The sequence below is a fragment of the Bombus pyrosoma genome, linkage group LG12 (genome assembly GCF_014825855.1).
Source record: "Bombus pyrosoma isolate SC7728 linkage group LG12, ASM1482585v1, whole genome shotgun sequence".
Classification (NCBI taxonomy): Eukaryota; Metazoa; Arthropoda; class Insecta; order Hymenoptera; family Apidae; genus Bombus; species Bombus pyrosoma.
In genome coordinates, this window is record NC_057781.1 from 4,972,746 (window position 1) to 4,996,336 (window position 23,591).

Genomic DNA, 23,591 nt, shown 5'->3' on the forward strand with positions numbered 1-23,591 from the left:
ATGAAAAAGATGCTCGAATTTTTCCAATGATTGCTCAAAGAAAGGCTCGAACGAGGAAGGCAAACAACAAAGTACGTGATCAGTTTCGAGATTTCATTCGGTGAATCGACCTGCCTATTAATGCGGTTCGTCATGGCTGCCTGCACCATAAAAAGTATCGCTTCCTTCCTTTTTATTATAAAATACACGCGTTATGAAAAAAAAGAACGAATGAAAATCTTCAGTTTCTTAAAACGAGGATATCTAACTCATCATATCGCATGGGATATTAAAGTGAATTAAACAAAATAAAACAACTTCTGATTAAATTGCCAACAGTTGGAAAGTCACATGGGATTGTCGGATTTTTCATCGCGCGGCAGTGAAACTAACACCCTGTATCCCTCGTTAAAATCATCTGCAATTCCCAGATCAAATCTCTTCAAGCTGGGATGGGAGAAAACGATATGGAAAAAAGTATTAACTTTTAATATTCAACTTATTATCCTTTGCGTCTCTCTGCGAGCAGAAAGGAAACTCTCGGCAGACTCGATTTAACCGTATACTCGCTCCACGACACCATGCACATAAACTTCCAACTCGATTACACCCGTTTCTCCATTTCCAGCAGCTTGCAACTATAAAAATTACCACGTCCGCGAGTAGAAATAAGAACTGCCGTTACCAACGCGCGAAGGCGAAATTCTCCAACCGCGTTACCGAGACGTCGCAAGCTCGACGGGTCTTCGCCACGTGTACGGTTCAGTTCAGATAAGAAGGCAACGGGTAAAAGAAGAAGAAAAAAAAAAATAAGGAGCGAGATGGAATGAAAAAGGGAAGAAAAGGAAGAAGGAAGGAAAACGATGGCAGTTTGCTCGGTGGCTTGAAAGGCTATTGGCTTGGTCCAGTAAGGAATCCAGAAGGTGCAACTTTGCCAACAAATTGAGTTTGGACCCTTCGAGCATTTCCCTCAATCCCCCTCTACACACGTCTACGATGGATTTTTCCGGAGGGTCAATGGAAATACTCGAATTCGATCCCCCTCGGACACGATAAACGTCCCCGTGTGGCCAAGTTCCTTCACGCCGTAGGAAAAATGAAGTTGATGGCCTCTTTCCACGATATCGGCACACCGACACGCTTCTCCACTCGGTCTTACGTAATCCTTCCAACGTCGTAAGATCGTATTAAAGGAAGGAAAGGTGTTTTGGAATTGGATGTCGTGTTGGAACCTCCGGGGAATGTTCCCTTACGTTTAGTTGCGTTTTTGGCCAGCGTTGGCTCATAGGATGCACTGGTGCGGATTATGGAGTTGTACGTCTTGGAACGATACATTAGACTGAACGTATCCTCGCACATTGGTGTTTCTAGCATTTACATATCGATCTATCATCACATTTATCTACATACTGATTCATTAGACCCGACATTTATTCAATTTTCTATCGTTTAAGTAGTACTTTCGTATAGTATTAGGTTGTCCAAAAAGTTTCTTTCGTTTTATAAGGAAATAATAGACGCACAATGTTCTTTGTTTTATATTAGTTTATTGAATTATGCACGAATATAATAATAGAAATAGAACGAAATGGATCATACCTAATTCAATAAAATATAAAACAGAAATTGTTGTTCATCTATTATTACCTTATGAAACGAAAGAAACTTTTCGGGCAACCTAATATTGTAAGTAGCCTGCACAACTAAGAAGACTACACAAAGTTGATATCTTAAAAATAGAAGGTGGAATGTGAGTAGGAAAAGTGATCCATTGCAAAGTAAGAGTATATTAATAAACTTCTTCTTTTCATACTCAGATCGTGTGAGAGTATTCCACGGATACGTTTAATATTTTACGTTCGACCGTGAAAATAATCGATGTAACGTCAATATCCTGAAACTCTTGTAAACTTGTGCTAGCGTGCCATCAAGAATTTAGACGCGGGTTGCACGTAGTTAAGGAGTTTCACTTAGCGTACATCTTAGTTTGAAGCAAGCAACTTATCCTAAAGGAACCTCTTTATCCAGCAAGACCCACGTGAACGCCACTCGTCAACGGCGTACCGAGTTCGCCTGTTCTGTAGATAACGAGATGAACTTTCGGCTACTCTGCAGGTAGTCTAAGTGATACATGGATCATTAGGGAAACTAGTCTTACGGTTATCATCCGTTCAGCCTGATAATCCTGCTTGCACTCGATTAACCTCGTTCTCTATCAACATCAAGCTTGGGTATTATTCAAATGGTATATTTGAAAAATGATTATTTGAACAATAATACATTATTTTATTTGGCCGGAATAAGGGTAACGGCGGATGTAAACGAAGAATGGGAATGAAAAGACTGGACTGAGAATATAGAGAAAATAAAAGGGAAAGAAGTGAGAGTTGGCAAGTGTGAATGGATAAGAAAATGTATGGAGAAGTGAAATGAAAGTTTGGGTGAAAGAGAAGTGAGAAAGATAAGGGGGTGAAATATGGGGAAGGAATTGAGCGAGAACGGAGAATAAGGTAGAGAGAATGGTTAAATGAAGGTAGAAAGAGGGCTCTGCTCCGTACGTAGCGAAAGTAACGCACAAAAGGAGACGCAAAATTTCAACCAAAAGAGGAAATAATCGAAGAATACTGGACGAAAGAAAAGATTGTGTTCCGATGGATAAATGGAGAAGTTTTTGGAAAAGATAGCGAAAATTTGGAGAAAAAGAGGAAGACGAACAAAAGGTTGAGATATACAATGAGAAAACTGACAATGTGGGATGAATAAGGCAGGGAATAGTTAGATGAGCTAAAAGCGAACAGAAAGATCTCTATTTCGTAAATGGTAATACGAAGAACAAAAGATCGTGTTCCAGGAACGAAGTGGAAAAGTAAATTAGGCAGCTGCTTCAGGATGAGAAATCGTAGGTTGGATTTCAGTTACCTCAAGACAGCTCATTTTTCTTTAAGGGCCAAGAGGAGCCTTTGGAGGTATAAGACTTTAAGCGAAAAGAAATAAAAGACAATTTAATAATAATTTAAAGAGTAAACTAGATACCATAGAAGCGCGCAATGAAAGCACAACAAAAAAAAAAAGAAAGAAAAAGAAGAAAAATGTAACAAAGACGGTAGAAAGGATGTAATAAAAATAAGGTAGAAGACGGAATCAGCACGCAGGGGAAAGGGCTTTGCGAAAAGGCTTTGAAGGTATAAAAACAACGATAACAAAAGGCGGATTTAAAAAGGCAAATAAAAGCAGGACATATAACAAAAATTACACATAGTGAAAGAAAAACAGGTTCTACATAAGTGAAAGAAAAACGAATTCTAACAGGAGGGGCGAAAGGCGGGAAAATGGAATACCGTTTAAGGGAAAATGAAATGAAAACAAGTGAAAAAGAAAGTGAGATAATCGTGCAAAAGAACTAGACAGAGGAGGATTAACCGCGTAATTGCGCACAATTATTCGAGCGTCCGTCGCGTAATTAACGCACCCTATTAACACCTACGTACACAGCCTCATGCTACAATTAACTCCGAACGGTTTAGAACTAACGCACAAACACCAGAGAAGCTTCGTTGCAAAACTACTTCGTTACATCCACGTGAGACACACGTTCGCTATATCCTCTTTAAAATGATCTCTATAGAAATCACGAAGAAACAATTACTTAAAAGTATCGTTATTATTGAAAAAAAGCCTTGACCTTGGTTAGAAATCTGTCAGCAACATGTACGTGGTTATTAACTATAGGAATAATAAATGCCTCGAAATGACAGATTTCAATATTTGTATTTTTGCTATTACACATTAAAATCACGCAAAGTACTTGTGGTTGTAATGTTTTCTTTGCGTTACGCCACTTCAATCGTTTATCGTATGAGTTTTTCCATGAGCATAGGAGCCTTTGAACGCTGTATGTAATTACCGCTTTAACGCTATGTCCGAAGCAAAATGTTAAAATATCGAACAAGGTTCATGTTCGGTAATTATGTAATTTGGAATTAAAGTCAGATTTAACTATTCGGTATTATTTGATCCTTAACGCTAAATAAAGCGATGGCTTAATTATGATCATTTATATGTAGCATACATATTTAGATATACATTAAAAATTGCTAGTTGAAATATTAATAATAATCAAAGGGAAATAAATGGAATCAGTTTCTCACTGTTATTCCTCCAGCACTCGTCAATTACGAAGTTTCCGATAAAAGGAAACGAAATAATTGTTGTTATAGGTCGATAGCTCGTCGTTCTGCCCGGTAATTTTAGCGCCGACTGGCCGAGAACTCGAGCCAGCCTCGTTCTAATTTCAATTCCGTTGTTTCTTCCGATACGAGGCGACGTGGTCGGACAAAAAGGGAAACTATCTCAAGAAAGACGGCTCGAGCGCGAATATTCACTCGAAACGAGACTTCTTCCTCTTCTGCGGACTTCCGGTTCCCGCGACGTTTCATGGAAATTCAGATTATTTCAGTCGACTCGTAAAACTAGGTTCAAAGATTCTATCGGGTGTTTTCAGATAATTCCCTGGTTTGAAAAAAAGAAATAGAGAACGATGGATGAAAAAAGATATCTCCTTATACCCTGTCTCGTTATTTTTCATTTTAAAGAAGGATAGGGAAGATAATTCACGAGCAATGTGAGATATTAGGGCGATTTGGGATTTTCTGATGGGATGCTCAGTTATCTCGGTCACCGGTTTTGTTGAAACTTCGAGCACTGGTAAATTTCGTCGCTTTGTGTATAAAATTAAATATTTAATACCTTTTGAGCAGATACTCATGATCAAAGTTTCATCGCGTCAAAGTATTATAAGTGGTAACTTGTCCAACTTATCGATTCAACCGTCAACTAACCCAACAACGAAATTTTGATCTCGAACAGACCGTGGATATTTATGCAAATTCATACTTTTACGAATATAATTTGAAAAAATGGAACCTATATAGAACTCGTACATTGTAGTGTGTAGAATCTTGTACATTTTTTCAAGTTTTCCATAAATGCATAGAAAAGACCACGGTATAATCACTCAACATCCCGAAAGTACTCAACATCCGATTCTATAATGGATTATTTTTAAACAGAATGAAATTTTCTAGCAGCCAATGTCTCGATGAAATCGATAAGCCGAAGGTTGTACACCCTCCCTGTTGGGATATTAGAGGCAATGAGCGTCTCATTCAACATATTCTAATTTTGATAAATCGATTCTGCAGTAATTTCCATGCTTCTTGCCTGGGAAACTGATCCTTCGCAAGATTCCCTCGCGAGGAATAAAGAATATCTAGAAAAACGAAATCTCTGAAGGAAAAGTAATCTAAGAAGGACCGTACTTTAGACAGCCATGAAATAATTATGACCTACTCAACCTTCGCCATCCCGAATTCATGCGACCTCGAATGGCTTCCTCCTGCGTTAAAAGGATCCCGACTTCGACTTTTAAATCACAATCCCCGCCATTCTTCTGTTCGACAAATCGCTCCACGATTTCCCTACGACGAGCAAGCGTTCCCCTCGCGTTATCCATTCACCATAACCCAGACAGACAACGAGGATAAAGAAGGAACTGGTTTTCATCCCCCTAGGTGGATATCAGTCGCGACTCAATATCGATCCCCGGCGTCATAATTTCGCAAATTATTCGCGCCTTGATGCACGCGATCGAACGACGTGCAAATTATTTCCGTTCCAGGCCTCGATTTAAACCACGCCACGAAATTTTCAGCCACCCCTTTTGTCCCTTCTCCGATGGCCTTTGAAGCGGAGTTTCGGCGAATAAAACACATGGGACAGGGCCGGGGGCCAATTATTCTCGCGAGTCACGAAAAAATGGGATCCACGAGAACTCTGCGTCTGACAAGTGATTAATTCTTTCAGCCGGCAAGAAGTGTCCCCGTGACAGTGAATCCCTGAGAACCCCGAACGATCCGGGATATTCCTGGTCTCGTCGTCTAACTCCCCCAGCTCGCCGATTTATGAAACTTTATCCTACAATTTTCCACCTTGTTCTTCCTGCTTGCAATCGAAACGATTTCTTTATCTTCTGTCTCTTCTATTTTTTATTATATCTCCGTTTTCGTCTTTAAATTATCATTCACGATTGTTCGTTTCAATCGTCTGCTGTGGTTATTCGAAGATAAAACAGATCATCGGACGTGCTGTTCAACAAACTGGAAAATACCCTGTCAATTTCCTACATGCATTTGCTTTCCGTTTATCGAGTAAAACTTCTCGGATGTAATATTTCGTACTGTATTTTAAGAACTCGTACGTTTCACTTACCAAAGATAACCGTAACAGCCGCAATTACGTAGAGATAATTTCAAGCAGAAGGTAATTATCGAAGTTTAACCTTAACTTCACCCTCTTACGACGAAACTTTGATTACATAATCTGAAAGGAACACACACCGTTCTGCTGAAGAATCAACTTCGGAATCTCCTTAGAAAGACGCAACCGATATTAAAAATCGTAACTCTGACGAACGATCAAGTTTTTCCCATTATTTTCATTCTCTTCCCATTAATTTTCATCGTTACAGACGGAGGGGAAGGAAAGAAATAAAAGGAAGGGATGAAAAATTCCTGACAGAAGGAATCGTCGAAAATTCACACGTAATACACTGTCTGTTTTCGGTATATATCATTTCTCGCCGCAGAAAGAGAAACGAAGAGCCATTTTTCGCCCCGTTACGCCATTCCTTGCCATTTTGAACAACGATAGATCAGACAACCGACCGTCTACGTTGACGTGAACGAATGAAGGCCAATCCCGAAGATCTGCACGCGTGCAGCACTCGTTCGCATATCGAACTATCTGCCTCCTTATTTTCCATTTCACCACCAGATTTCTCTTACTAATAAAATTCAATCGTTTCCACCGAACGATAAACGTTGTTGCTCTTTATCGAACGACGTATGTTCCAGCTACGGGGATGATAACTTTACAACCGTCGTATCCACGGAAAGATAACTATTTTCATGGGAAAATGGCGTTCGTAAGGAGTACGCGAGCAGATAAGTTCGCGCTGTTCTCACGGTAAAATTGCGTTTTCGCAAATAAAGATACCTCGGAATATCGTATTTCGCGTCACGTTGCGATAGCAGTTTGTAAATATCGACGTAGACATTGGGAAATTATTATCCTTCTTCTCGAATTTAAGAAATTAAAGCCGCGCGAACTATAAACTGATAAAAATACGTAGATGCAAAACGAATTTGCGCCTATAATTATAATATATCGTTCGTACGATTTACATTTTTAATCCCTTTGTATCTCCGTGCACGAGATATTTTATGTCGTACATTTTTCAATATTTCTAACTGTATCACGTTTCGTTGAAAATCATAGAAAGATGAGGTGACAAGTCCATTTTTGGTGACTTTTACATTTTAACGTTATTCGATGTCTTGGCAATTTTGAAGAGTGCGAGAAAACCACATGTTTACGTACAAAATCAAAGGAAAAGACAATCTTAATCGAAATCGACAATGTGCGGAATTTTTTCATTCTTTCTCTGTGAAAAAGGGGAATATTGTAAGACAATATAAAGAGATTATGTAAAAGATAATGTAAAGTCACCTAACTCTTTATGAGAAGTCTTTTCGTGCTGGACGAGTAAAAAAGGAAGTATTTACAATATCGATGATGTATCGACAAGGAGGCAAAGGATGATCGTCGAAAGGTTTGCGAATTGGCAAATTCGTTTGTTCCTTTAAAGCAAATAGCCTTTATGGGAGTTAAAACATAGGTCCGTTCTAGCGCGTGTAACGATGTCTGGTCATTACGCGGCTTCGCCCCGGGGAGACTCGGTAACAGAATGGCGAGCCGAACGACTCGATTCAACGACGAAGACAAAATATTCACCCCTGAACCACAGTTGTCGTTACAAACGAGCCACCCTTTCAACCCAGCTGCGAAAACATCGCTCGGAACTCGTGTCTGTTATGTCGTTGCGGTTGAACGAGTTTCGAGGAAAAATTGAGTAGAAATGGAGCGAAAAAAGAGATTGAAGGTGAGTGGTAAGAGATTAAAAAAAAAGTCACGGAATATGCGAGCGATTTATTACAATTTCAATTCAGAGGATCTATCATCGTCTGCGATATTCCTTTAATTATTTTAGAGTGATACTAAAAGTACGAAGAGTGATCGAAATGACCACAGATCATTATTTTATACGATAGTTTACACAATTTAATTTCTCTCGCGTTACTTTTTTGATACTGCAAATTTTTCTGCCATACTATATTTTGGTAGCCGGTTGTTGTAACGCTAAGAAAGACTCTAAGTGTGGAGAGTATAGTGACAGTAGAGTAGTATAAGATTTATAATATAGCAGAGTAATGTAGATTTTCAAATAATAAAATTACAAGTATCGTACGAAAGACAAAATTTGTCCAGTTTCAACGCCGACGAAATAGAGATTTAGAGAAAGGTTCATGAATAATTTTACAGCCCTTGTGCATCTAACAATAACTTAGCAATTAATAATATTGACGAATTATCAAGTTGCAAATTGTAACAGAATTTTACAATTTCACGTAAAATGATCGAATGACTGGTAGTTTGTAAAATTGTATTTACATCTATTATTGTTGATCTTATTACTGCTATGCACGAAATTTTATTGCCACTAATAACTCGTAAGATTTCACTGATAATATTAGTTGCATTGTACAAGAAGGCATCTCAAAGTAAAAGATAGAATGAAATAGCAAAATGAAAGTCGCCAAAGGATGAATAAATCGGACTCGAATGCTATTGTCCTTATTTACCTAATTTCTGCCGCGGCGGTAGCGGGTGCAAGTGTTCTGCCCCCTTTCTGATATTGCATTTTGGAGGATGTCGTTCAAGTGGATGCAATTTGCCATAACGACCACTCACGATTTTTGCCACGGACCGAACACTTCGAAATCCCAGCGCGCGCGATTCTTACATTAGACGAGAGCATTCAGTTCAGCGAGATTGAACTTACACCTTTAATACCCGCCCCTTTCATTAGGTTTCATTAAATTTCTCAACGCGATCAGCCGAACCCGGTACCACCTTCCGTGCTCTAATACGTTCGAAAGAATGGCAAACGGAATGTTCCGTTCTTCTCACTATCGATCTTTTCTGTTCTGATAGAAAGGCTCAAAAAGTAGCTGGGGAAAATGTCTGAACTGAAAATTTACGTCGATCATGATGAAAACTAGATCGTTTATTGATGCGTGGGCTATCAATTTGTACGCGAATACATACTTTTGTGAGCATAAAAATAGAAAGATGATTAGAAGTTAAATATTATGAGTACTTTACTGTGGATATTCTAAGTTCTGCCCAAATTTTAGCTAAACATAAAATACCTCACAAAGGTTTACTATCATTTTACCAATATCATCTTTCAGTAAATAGTTATTTCTTTTTTTTGCAGTAGATTCACTTGTCAATCCAACGCGAGGTTCATCCTTCGGACCTAAATCTCTCTTCTTAACTCTTTGAACTTCAGACAGATTTTTATGGAACATACGACATAAACAAGCGGCTACAACCATAACACTCCTTTGTATAGAAGCATTCCCAACTCTACTATATATTTATATTATTAAGTTTCTAACAACGCTGATAAATCCCTTTTAAAGGCATACAATTTTTCTTCCAAACATCTGAATACCAGAATACGACCAGAATTCCAGTATCTACCAATTTCGCTCCTAAATCTGTATCTACCATCCCTAGATCCAAACATAACCGTTAAATATTAACTCTCGGTATTAATGATACTCGGACTGACTGAACGTTACTTAGAAAAACGCGAGACCACAGATGAGGAAGATATCGCAAACATTCGACCACGAGAGAAGCATCATTCCCAAACACAGACAAACATGGAATCAAAACTCAATCAAGACGGGGTTTATTTTTCCATCCGCGGATCAGAGTATCCAGATAACGTTCCGTACAAACGGACAATCGATCTTTCATCGATGGCCAGAGAGTCGGTGGCAATTATTCCCAACGAAGTAGCACGTTTCCGGCAATTTTCGTGGACTGGTACGCCGTCTCGAATCGAGCAGCGTGGCCTGATGACTCGTACATCTTTCTCTCTCTCTCTCTCTCTCTCCCCCTCCCCTCTGCCACCCTTTGTATATCACCTATATATGGGTATATGCAGGTGTTTGACTCCGTGTCACTGTACGTGTGTGTGTGTATGTGTGTGTGTGTGTGTGTGGAGCGACCCGATGAGGGTGGAGGGTCGTCGGTGTAAAAGCAACGACCGGAGCTGACCTGAATCCACGGCCGGGGCGATGAAAAGGGAGCAACAAAAGCTGTGCGCGGGACGAGGACGAGAGTGAAAATACGGAAAATAGGCCGTTGTGCAGGGCCACCTTGTGGAACTATTTTGCGGAACGTCGATTCCTGAGCCCTACCTGCCGAGCAAACCGAGGAAAATCTGTAACCTGTAGCCGGACAGTTTAGAAGCTAACCAGTCGCCTTTTTTACTCCCCAGTCCTGTCGATAACGATGCCCTCGTGATTCCTTCTTTGGCTAGATAAATGGGACTGCAGTCTCCCGCCGTTTTTTATCTACTTTTTTATCTTGTTTTTCGCGAAGAATATTTGTAGATGCTGTAGATATACGTAGAGGATGTTGCTTTTAAGAATGTTCTACTTTTGGATGGTTTTAGGTTGCGGTTGATCGGAGAGAATCGATAGCAAGAGATTCGTTGGAACTTGTTTTAATCACTGTTTAATTATATTCCAGAAATTGATTTCTAATTTTTACTATCTCGAGATAGGATACACACGAGAAGAATAAAACCTTCGAATTTTCAACGTCACGAATCACACGGAAGCATCCGCAGTCAGCTCAAAAATTCGAAGGAGATTTAGAGAAGCTACAACGAAAGCTCAATAAAAGCACACGTGTTTAGATTGAGTAATAAGTTCCCTCGCTTTTCCTTAAAACAACACATCACGTATTCTATCTAATCGTCGAGTAATTTATTTCTCTCATTTCTCTATAAATATACATATCTTTCATAAAAAAATTCAAATATTTACGCACTCATTATTAAGCAATTTAAAAAATTTTTTTAAATAAACTACGCTAGCGAAAAACGAGCGAGCTTACCGACTTAATAATTTGCATACGTTCCAATTATTAATTTCCGAAAGTTCGAGTCTCTCGAAACAGTCGGAAAAGTTCGGTATGTTTTCGAGTGGCTAAAATCAAGCTCGAAAGATCCACGAGAAACCGGAAACAAACGATGGCTCTTGGGACAAACGGAAGCCTAGAGTCCGTTGTAGGACAGCGATATAATCCTCCGTTGGAAATTGCGTAATTAATATGTGCTCCAATTAAGTGCACGACTCTGCTTGAGAGTTTCCATACTCGATGAACCATTTGTCCATTTCGACACGGCCCGTGGATAATTATTTCCAGCCGAGAATCATCGTTATCGTGGCTGCGTCGTTATCGTCCCCTTCCATCGTCATCAGTCGATATATATCTCGCACGGAATAATCATTCTCTATCAGACAGCAAGATCAAATCAACTCATTCTCGTCTAAATTAATGTACCGTGGTACCGCGTAATCATATTTTAAATGCTCTTCGAACGTCGCCTCGCGTTATTTAAATCGACGTTTGAACAAGGAACAACGAAAGTTTAAACGAGAGGAAAAGAGAGAAGTTGGAAATCTGTCAGGAAACTTGCTACTTAACAGTTACCAACGAACGATGGTTTTCATGCACCGTGGAATGAAAGACGTTGGATGAAACGAGGGGCTGTGTGGGAAAGTGGTACAAGTGCAGTTTTTTTCACTAAAACGAGATAAGTACAGGGAAGGATACAGAGTACAGGTACCGTGCAAAGGTCTCAAGGTGCTTTTACGATAGTGAATTATAACAGCAACTAATTATATTTATTTTTAGAAAATATTTACACGTAGCATTACGCGGGAAGAAATTCTAGAAAATTTTCTTTATGGTGCTATATCTATGTTCGTTTGTAGCTTCCTCTGGCTTAAAACATTTTACGAATTTTTTATACATATTATCTACGATAGCGCTCTTATAATGCCGACTAATTGTATTTAATTTTTAAAAAGTATTTGCTTGTAGCAGCGTTATGCAGAAAGAAATTTTAGACAATTTTCTTTATGGTACCATCCTTGTTTCTAGCTTTCCTTAGTTTGAAATTTTTAGAAGTGTGTATTACCTACGTCTTACAACGGCAACTAATTTTATTTTTTTTTCAACAGATGGTGTTATACAAAAAGAAATTTTTTTGATTTTCTTTATGCTCGTTCGTATCCTCCTTTTGGTTAAAGATTTTTTATTAGATGAAATTAAAGATTTTCTCATCCAACCCCTTTTTACCTAAACGTTTCAAATGATTATTGGAAAATATTTTTTTGCCTTTTTCCTCCTTTTGTTTGTTTTATGCTTTACTTTTTCTTTCGTGAGTGTTTTGAATGAAGGATTTGAAGCGAATGTCGACAAGAATCTTTTTATTGTTTTATTGGCGATAGTTTCAGTTGGCAAGTTTGAAATGGATGTAGAAAAGGAAGAGATCAAGTTTGTGAGAGATTATGTGCGAAAATAGTAGAACGCAAAGTAAAGTAGATTTTTTACATCAAAATTATAAGTTAAATATATGCGTATTTAAGATATTTACATAATTGGAAGAAACTTGAAATCATATTTACTTATGTCCAAGTACTTTCGTGAAACATAAATTGCAGGATAATAATATGTTTAATTATTTTACATCCTTAAAGGAAACGTCTCCCTTCTTGAAATAGAAGCTCGTTAATAGAATCGTTACATAGCTTCTTAGGATTATTTTAGAGCGATTATTTGACGGGTCTTGAAAATAGTTGAAGATGAATCGAATTAGAATGACGTTTGCAAGTTTAACGTAACATGAGAATCGTCCAAGGATCCGAAATTATAATAATTATAATTTTCGTTAAAGATAAAATAATCGAGAATAAAACATTATCAGTTCCCTATATAATTAAGAGACGTTCAACCTTTTCCATTAGTTTGCTAAAACGTGACCTATGACCTAATATTGGAAATCAACTATTTCGGAATACTAAATGTAACTTTAAATACCGAAACGATACAAGTATAGAACCAATCAAGAACGAACAAAGATGAAAGAAAGTTTAACAAAAAAAAAGTCCAATAAATGTGACAAACTCTTCTCAAGAATTTATTTTATTATTTTATTATTCCAATAAAGTGAAGCGGATAAAACAAGAATAGAAGAAAATTAAGTTCTCGAGAAGACTCTGCCAATTCTTGGCTTTATCTCAAAAACACTAAAAGTTTACAGTTAACGATAAAACTGTATCACATTAATTTAAAAGTTAAAAGGCTACGTTTGCGGGCATATTCTGTTTATACCACAGAATACGAAAGACCTCAGAGAATGTGCAAAGAATTCTATTCACGTTTCAATTGATTTATCGTAGGGCTAGTTTGGATTAATATTCAATGCTGTTATGCTTAATGTCATATTTCATTTAATTGACGATGCGATAATGCTACAGTAATGTAACATAATTTTGGTCAAAGTGATTCAGCAATTATCAACATTAAAGATTGACAGATGATTAATTACCTACAGCATCATTATCTAACAATATATCATTATTGACAACCCACTAAAAAATTTTAAAAATTTAAACTTCCAAGCCTAGCAGCCCTATAAAAATCGAACAATTGAAAAATTAAGGTTTCCAAATCTAACAACCCGTTATAATTATCTAAAAAGTTGAAAGATCAAATCTACCAAACGTAAGCCTAAATCATTACAGCGAAAAGAAAAAACACGATCTTTCCCCAACTAAAATTCTCTCATATTCTGAAAGCTGTGTGCATTTTCACCCTGAAACCCGGTAACTCGGAGTCATTCCAACGACCAAGCAGCTCGCCATCGGAAGTACAAAAAACAAAGAGGCGCTGCTTCCGTGTTGACCAATCCACTTTCCGCCAGCCGTACTTGTGTCTCGTTTAACCACAGCTTGTGTACCAAACGAATAAGCATCATCAACGTAGTCCAGTCGCTGCGTAAAGTGGTAATCGATGTTGAACCCACGGTTGTTTGCTAACGTCTCCGCTACACACAACCATACGACACACATTAGACACATACATGAGCACACATGTTCTAATACAAAGACGGGCGCGTCTGGTCTTCTTGGACACTGGTCTGACCGCAAAAAGCTCACGATCATTAACCAACCGATCGGTAATTTAATAAAACGCGCTTGTTCGTCGAGCTGAGCTCGTTTCTTCGCGACTTCGCCATGAATTTCCAATTTGGATAAAATATCGTTGGAAAGGGAAAATTGAAGCTCGGAACGAAAAGTGTACGGTAGAGATGCGAATGCACGAAGATACCTGACCCTTCTAATAGGCGCATTGATATTAATTTTCTCAAGAATCTTTGAACAATGTACGAGTATCTTCTAAAAATAAGTCATGGACAGACATTTATACTCATTGTGATACTTTTGATTATAACAAAATGATTACAACGTAGATACGTGTTTCAGTACTTACTGTTATTGCATCACTATGAAATTTATTTGTATGTAATATCGAGATATTCGCGAAACGTCGGAACAAAAGCGCAATGTATCACACTGTGGAAAACACGATCGAGAGCCGAAGAACTACAAGATAGCTACATTTATGAGACGATTTTGGAAGTAGGGCAACCTTCTACTCGGCGGTTAAATGAAACTATCATAAAAAAGGTGTCGAAAAGGTGAATCTTACGCTGATTGAGGATCGAAAGGGAGCAAATTGAAGTTTCGAGGTGAAGCAGCGATCTGCCTTCTAAAGCACTTTGAAAGTATAATTCTGAGGGTCCGTAAAATCGAGCCCGGCTCGTTCGGTCTAATGGAGGCGTCCACGCTTTTCAATTTGTTCGAGCAATTTCCTTTCCCCCTGTCGAGCATCCACCCTTATTCGGATAGGTTCACCTACGAAACGAGTTACTCGCGTTAAGACCGATTCCTCGATTCTTGCTACCTTTGTAGACGATTAGCAATTCCGTTTCGAGCTCTATCAGCTGAATTTATGAATTTATTTAGGTATTTTTGAAGCAACGAATATCGGTAGGTACAAGCGATTTTCGCGATTTTCATTTTCTTATTGTGGTTAAAGGGTAAGCAATTTTTGGACTCGATAGTTAGGTAACTTTGTATTAGATAATTTTGCTAGTTATTTAGAAGGTTCGCTAGGTACTCGAAAAGTTTCCTGCTGGTTACTTAATTCTGCTACGGGTTTTAAATTCTTACCATCCAACCTTCCTCCGATAAACAAAGAAACTTTTAATGTTCGAAAACTTAGTTTTACATGGAGTTCAGACGACAAATCGCGCACATTGACGATGATTCTTTTATAGTTTTTGGAAGCTTAAGACATATATTAAGAAAGGCTAGGAAACGTCTTAGTCTTAGAATACAGAGCATAGAATATAGAATATAAAATGTATAAAATAAAGTCGATGAAACTATTATTTAAACTAATTATTATCCTTTCAATTTCTCAAATTCCATTTCTATATTTAAGTTTCTTTTCGAATAACAGCGACTCCTGTCCTTTATTTAATTTTAAACCCGAAACTACTTGTTTTATTTCAAAGGCGCTAATAGAAAAAAATCAATAAAGTAAGTCTTTAGAATAAAAATATAATAACGAACGATAAGTGAAAAATTATTTGATAAATTACTCACGGCAATAGAAAAAAGATCAGGACTCTAAAGTTTGCGTATTCGAATCACGAACACGCAACAAATGTGTGTTCAAACTTTTTGACGCGATTCAACCATAAACGTAGCTGTTCGCGTAGAATAACCGAGGCGATGTATACGAAGTCACTTTTATTACTATCAGACAAACTTTACGATTATGCTTTACGCATAAAGGGATCTTCTAAATAACTGTATCACGAAAGGCTGGCATTCTTACCGTAGGCTGTGTCGACGTGTGAACGCCTGAAAGCACCGCTATTGGACGGCTACCTACAACAGAAAAACGATAAACATTTATGGAGACAAATAGCAACGTTTAATATCAAAATTCTGAGCCATCTATTTAATAATAGAATTATTACAGAAGTATAGAAAATTAAAGAATGATCTCTAAAAATGTAAGTAAAATGAAAGATGGATCTATATTAAAAAAGCGCAAACTTGGGAAAATTGTTATATCCATGTGAATCCCTTTGGTAATCATTTTTTATTACAACATAAAACTAAACAAAAATTAAACGTTACGGTATGGTATATAGAGATCGCCAGGGTAAAACACATAAGATTGTAATGCCAGTCAACGTGTTAAGAAAATTTCTTAAATAATACGTTTCATCATTCTACTCTTTCTTTATTCTCATAAGAATCAGTAAATCACAGATCTCTTTAATTCCATTTTACTTCGATCATCTTTTTAGTTCTATTTCATTTCAAGCCCATCCTATTCTTTTCGTTTCGCAATTCCATCATCTGTTACTTTCCCAATTTCTAATCTTAACGCCATTCTATTCTATTACATTCTACCTTAATCGGTTCTACCACGATCAGCGTACTGAGATTCTGAAATTTTCTCCATAATTGACCGCGTGCTACATTCATTCCGACGTGTGCTGCGTTACGCGCACCATCAACGCGCGATTCTCGAAGAGGGATTACGGTTTCATGTCCACGAATTCACGGGATTGCGGGCTAAAAGTGTCGGGGAAAATGAAAACTTCCAAGGAAATCTATAACGACGGGAAAGATTACTCCGGCTAAAAGTTTCTTTACCAGCCGTACGTATTTCTCTATCATCCTTAATAAACCACTAGTATATCACGAAGGATGCATTACACAAGGGAGGGAGGTGAGGGGTTAATGGCCGGTGAAATTGCGATCGTAACACGACATGAACATCGTCGTTGCACGGTCTATGTTCCCGTTGCCCCTTCGTCGACGAGCAAACATAAATCATGACGGCGGACCATTCTTACTCGGCTTTGTCGCTATTCTTCCATCGAAAGAAACAGATGCTCAGTTCGAGAGGTTTCAATCGAGGAATTTCCGAATCCGAGCAAGAAGAAGTAGATTCTACGACGGCGGAAATGGTAAATTACCATGTACACACGATTTACATATATCGGACTGTAATAAATAAATAAAGAGATAATAGTTATTAGACATTGAATATGGATATTGTTTGATCGATAGGTTCTTCAATTTTTCTCCATGTTTCTTCTTAGTCGTGAGTTCGCACATACACCGACGATCTGTTTTTTATTGCCTACAAAGTTGACAAATAATCCTCGTACAGTACCCGTTTCTACATTGTGTAAGGTGTATGTGATATGAATCGTAGTGAAATATTTGCTCTTGATATTGTGTCTTTTAGTCGGCAAAAATATAAAATATTTTAGTATCACATATCGTATAGCTCGCGAAACCTGTTCTTTCTCGATAACAGACATTTTACCAATGATACATCCGGTATTGGTTCGTCGAACTTTCAGCTAATAAAGAAACACGTTTTTATAAATTGATAAATGTTCTAACGAATTATCGAGGATTATGATAAAAGTTAAAAAATTACTCTGTTATTCCTTCTACTGTGATTTTACCACGCTAAAACTCCTCGATGTACGCTTCGGAGTATCTGAACGATATTAATTTCCTGGATAAAAATGATCCTGTTTATCCAGGATCGTTCTTTCACAGCACGGCGATCGACATTTAACCAAGAACCGATCTCGTTTCGTGCTACGAAACCGTGGGGGATAATCGAATTAGCCTCGACCGACAAATTCATTTACCTTTCGAATGATTTCGAGCCGCGCGTATAAACGTAGGCGGAAGTAATTAAAAATGAAACAGGATATCGACGCGTCTCGCGTATTTGCAGGTTCACTCGATACTTTAATAATGTATCCGGGCACGAGCGCGTGGACGCCGTTTCTCTCGCCCAGCTACATATTTATCAGTCGAAAAAGGGTATGAAAGTTTCATGAGTATTCCCGAGGATCGAATCGAGCGATATTTATTTTTTTTGCAGCAAATAACACCGGCTAAGCTACTGATAGATGTTAAAGTTTAATTTCTACCGCCAGAGAATTCTAAACGATTTCATTTTGTATTTCTAAAAGAGCAGAAAGTTATTCGTGATTCGATGAAAATATGCGATAAATAAATGCATTGCTGTTTCGTTTCGAAAGAATGACAAGGGTTGTCGTGTCTACGTAAAACTGGTCGGATCAACTTTTACGAATGTTTTAAATATGGTTTATTTATTCTACAGTTCTAAAATTTCTTATCTCTCCGTGATTCAATAAAAGCATTATGATAAATTAATTCGTGTTCTATTTTAACTAAAGGATAGAGGTTGTCGCGATATAAAATCTATTTAACCAGCCTTTTACAAATATTTTAAATACTTTACTCGTTCCATCGTTCTACACCTTCTTATGCTTTCGACTAAAAATTTGTACATCTGTGTCCTTAACAGTCTTGATCGTGTTATATGGCAAGACGGATTGACAATAAAATATTAGAGAACGAAGATTTGTAAGACTAATAAAAATCTCTATGTTAGACAAATATTGATCATTGTAGTTCAACCGCCGCGATAAATAGAAGAAAAAGTAACTACTTCATTTCTCCTGCATCACTATCTATTCTCCTTTTCCTTTCTGTTCTCCATCTTTTCTTTTCTTCTCCTTCTTTTGTTCTCTCTTTCTCTCTTCTTTTCCCTGCTACCAATAAAAAAATAGAAGGGCAAAGGTATTTTAATGAAAATATTTTCCACCGCTTTGGCAAATGCTACAAAATATTACAAATTCCAGTCCTCTAAAAGTCTCTTGGTCCCCTAATGCGTTCTAAAATCCGTGCGCTTCGAATCCCACACGCGACACATCCTCATCTCCGATAAACGGGAAGTGAACCTATATTTATTCCACGAACAAAAGAGAGGGAGAAAGAGAAAGAGAGAGAGAGAGAGAGAGAAATAGAGAAAAGGATACTACGAATCAAATCGAACCACTCCCGATACTCGAGCTGAGTTTATATTCAAGAACATGCATGCGCAATTCTACTCGCCTCGGTACACAGTGTGCCGTACTGCGTTGTGGATAACGCGTATCCTCGGCCACCGATCGATATTTTTCATTTTCTTTTACATCTCCCTCGAAAATGTGCTTTTAGAAAGGGCCGAGGCCCGAACATTCTTTACCAGATGCCAGGCACTCGCCCTTGAATATGGGGATTCCATCATAAAGAAGATACGGCACCACAGGTTTTACGTGAATGTTAATACGTAGAGGTTGATCCTTTTCTTCGATTCCTATACGTAGAATATGAATCTTGTGGGAAATATAGAATTGTTATATCTGAAGGGTAAGATATAAAAATATGAAAAATTGTGGTTCACTCTATGTATATTATATGACGGAATTTTACGTTAATATTTTTCAAGATATATCATAACGTTACTTTTCTTTCATTTAGGTCATTATTGCATATTTATTGTATTCATATTTATAAGAAATATTATTATATTCATTACATTGTGTAAAATCTTGATTACAGTGAAGATGATTTGTAAATATGGTAAAATATATGATAGAATATTTGAGTAAAAGTTTACTAATTTACAATGAAAGAATAATGAATTTAATCGTCTTTAGTAATTATTCTATCATCTCGTTATCATCATACTTATGTATCAGTAATTTCAGTAGCAAGTATCGTTACGTGTATCCTCGAGCACCTGCGACGTTTAGTAACATATCAATGCCTACTCGTTACATTTATCAAGACAGTGGAAACTAAAACAGTATGCAACTTCCAAAAAAGGAATTTTCACCCCTTTTCGCTTAAAGAAGCCTAAAATATCACTGTAGAAAAAGCTCTTCTCAATCAAAAGAAAATCTTAAAAAAGGCGCTCGAAAAAAGGGGTCTCCCAATTAAAGAATATAAAACTCGCACTAAAAAGAGCTTCTTCCTCCAATTAAAAAACCTAAAAAGACACACCGTCCAACTGACAAAGACGTCAGAAAAACCACTTCGACAAATATCCCGCTGGTTATGAAACTTTATAGAAAAAAAAGTCTGAAGGCCGTAACCACAACTTTTAAAGTTCGTTGCTACACTAAATATCGATCGCTTTCAACAGGACAAAAATCTTGTCTTCAAGAGACGCATAATCCTTCAGAGGGATTCGCGATTCTACCCTCTTTCAATCGTTCGCCGAAGGACCAAGTAAAGGGCAGCATAAAAATTGTGCTTCAATAATTCGAGGTCCCTGGGCGCTTTGAGGTCGAAGGCGGTCAATACGCTTTGAATCCTGTCTCCTTAATCTTCAGAACGACGTTATTTCGAGGTCAAAGTCCAACTGGATCGACACAATACTCCAACTTTCTCGAAGTTGCAGTTTCCGTCTCCCTATCATCCTTCGTTCTAAAATCTAAAGTCTACAGCCCGAAAGATCGATGGCGAATTAGACGCTGAAATTCGACACTTCTGAGCAACTGTTCTAAATTCCCGCGAGATCGCTCCGTATAGATTTGCAGTCGCCACAAGATTCATATCGTCCTGATAAATCTTCCCGGTAGAGAATTTTATAACGCACAATGACGATAGAAATATGTATTTGGTCCGTCTATAAGCTTAGAGATGTTTGTACAAGTCACGGCGACTTAATGCTTCGAGAAATAGAAAGATATGTTGAGTAGATTGATAGATTGATATGCGACGAGATGGAAGTTCTACCGAACAGTTGTTTCAAAAGGGGAGCAACTTAGAGAGAAAGGAGTATTTTGTTAATATTTTGTGCAAAAAGACAGATTTCTCTAAATTTGTTATCCAAAAATATAAAATTCCTCCATTTACACTATCGACCATTTCCTCTAGTCATAATAATTCCTCAGATAGTCTATAAACCCGTCCACTGTGAGAGCAATTTTAAGGAGGATTCTCATCTCTTCGATATGGACACTGATAAAAGAAAACACGTGTCGAACATTCTTTTAAGAACTACCGTATATCAAAGTTTGTTTCTTTAGAATAAAATCATATATTTCAAGAGATGAACGAAAAATGTGTATCTTGTACTTAAAATACCTTTAACGTCTATTTGCTAAGGTATCCCAGTGACGCATGACCAACTTAAACCTTTCAGTGAAATAATATAGGCCATTTATAGAGTAACCATTCACGTTAAATCGAATCGAAAAACTCATACACACCTTGAAAAAGAAAACAGTGTATGTATATTCAACGTTTCTCATCAGTGAACACTTTACATTGATTCGACGAAGAATAGGGCGTCGACTAATGGCTGCTCTCAGGTGTTAAGAGGCAAGCGATCGAGGTAACGGTTTTACAATATATTTGCTCGCGACGGAGCCTCTCTGCTGATTCTGTTGACTGAACGAGGAGGATTTTAATGCCTTTTCAGAGAAGCCGGCACCTGCTTTGCTTTACACGTGATTATGCGCGCGTTGAAACGGTTTGCTGCTATCGCTCCTCCTTTTGCTCTTACCGTTTCGATTCATATCATCAGAAGGGAACATAAGACTGAACGTAAACGTAAAAGAAACGAAAAAAAAAACGAGCCAGAACGATCGGTTCAAAAATAAACAAGAACGCAAGACCCGGTAAGAGGAGGAGACCTCTCTTTGCTGAAATTAAAGTGTTCTCGTTTGCCAGGAGGAAGTAAAAATATTCCACCACGAAGAATGTTAAACAGAACAACGAGTGTAGGTATGAAACGCTGGCGAAACATTTGCATTTCGAACGGCTGCAAATGTCCGACATTTCGCGTTTCGAGAACGACTCGACGTTATTGAACGTGAGTAAATAAAACAAGTAGAGTAACTGGCCGGGAGAAAAGGATACGTCTGATATAAAGATCTTTCTCGTTACGTGACAAAGTAGCCATAAGCTTTCTGCGTTTTTGTTTCTTGCGAAATTTTCTCATTTCTCTGCATTTTTTGCATTTTATTTATTTAATTTTCTTTGAAACTAAACGTAGCGGAAACATTAGTATGCAGCGAAACGGCAGGGGCCTGTATGGCTTAAAACAGATGAATATTTCGTGTTTAAAAAAAACTATTTTAATCCTCTAGGACGAACGGCCAAATGCGGTGTTCCACGGGAAGAATGAGAACTCGCTGAGTTTGGAAAAAATGAAGCTGTTGAAGGTTTGGAATAACGAAAACTGGTAAAACGTAAGCCAGGTTCGTTGGATTTTAGGCTGAATCGTGTGGCACATTAATGTAAATGAGGATCTATCTCTTCATCTCGTTCTATGTATATAATTCGAGCTGTTTGATAAACTATCAACATATTTCATTCTCTTATTATATTATTTTATCTATTTATCCATTTTCCATCACATAAGGATATACACTGCTTGCCATAAGTATGTAGACATTTTAATCAACATCTAACTCTTACTAAGGATATCTCAATTAACAGCAAACTATCAATCAGCATTATATGGTATTACATGAAAATGAAATACGTGATTTGCAAAAATATCAAAGAGTTTAGATACCGTTGGAATCAATTACAGTCGTCTTTCGATCAATCTGGAAGATTATCTCTACGTTATCTATAGCTTCACAACCATATGATCTGAGTATAATAAACTTCTTAAATAAAACAGCTGCTTCACGATGCAACTACTTGACGCTTATGTATGCCAATACATATTAACTGTTAAAATAAACTTTTATCGTGTTCCATCATTTTATGATGCTTTGTGATTTTCTACGTGTGATTTTACAACTAATCTATACATATGCATGTACTGGCAAAAATAAGCAGGTGTCCATATACTTCTGGGCGAAGACGTACATTTTCACGAATAGAAACTTTATCGCAGAATTGAAGTAACGATACATGTATTCCAGTTGTTCCTGTTTTCATAGTCTTTCCTGATATGTCCGATCAATAAAGGCCCCATTCCCCTAGAAAATCTAGCGAGCATCGAAGACATTAGGCGAACCAACGTGAAATACGTGGAGGAAACGCGACACTCCGGACACTCTAATAAAATATTCGATACTTTGCATAGTGAAAACTTCTATCCGAACTGTCGTTCCGAATTTCTCTCCCGAGTGAAACTAACTAGAGCACTCGGAAACAGGCTCACCGTCGAAGAGACGACTCGTCGAGACACACAGCCAATGATCGTTTGTGAGTAGAAAAAAACTCCCTTTCACAATCTCTAATTTGCAATTAAAACGATAACGCCAGGAATCAAGTGGATAGACTATCCGGAAGCTGTGCACGTCAAACGTAATTTTCACTGCTTTTACAAATATAATAAATACTTATTTTCGCCAAGTTCCTCCGACCCTTCAAATATTCATTTCTCTCCTATTAACTTTCTTCAAAATCATCTCTTTTTTTCTGTTATTTCGATGATATTTTGCTCGGAATCATGCTAATTTCTCCTTGTTAATCGTAGGAAAGCAGTCAAGCTACTTCGTTTCCTTCGTTCACCTTTCTACAAAAATATTACAATGGAAACTCACCCTGCTGCACCATGATTCACTCAACATGTTGATGTACATTTCCAGGATTTATGTCCTCCCATTTCGACCATACTTT

General features: G+C 37.6%; 1 protein-coding gene across 4 annotated transcripts in view; it reads right to left on the reverse strand.

Moving 5' to 3' along the window:
- Positions 1-23,591, reverse strand: part of LOC122573950 (acetylcholine receptor subunit alpha-like) — a 102,215-nt gene that overhangs the window by 63,088 nt on the left and 15,536 nt on the right. For all 4 annotated transcript variants that reach the window (XR_006318841.1, XM_043740981.1, XM_043740980.1 and 1 more), the window contains exon 2: positions 15,940-15,992. The gene's annotated coding sequence lies outside the window, so the exon portion shown is untranslated. The remainder of the gene's footprint in view (positions 1-15,939; positions 15,993-23,591) is intronic.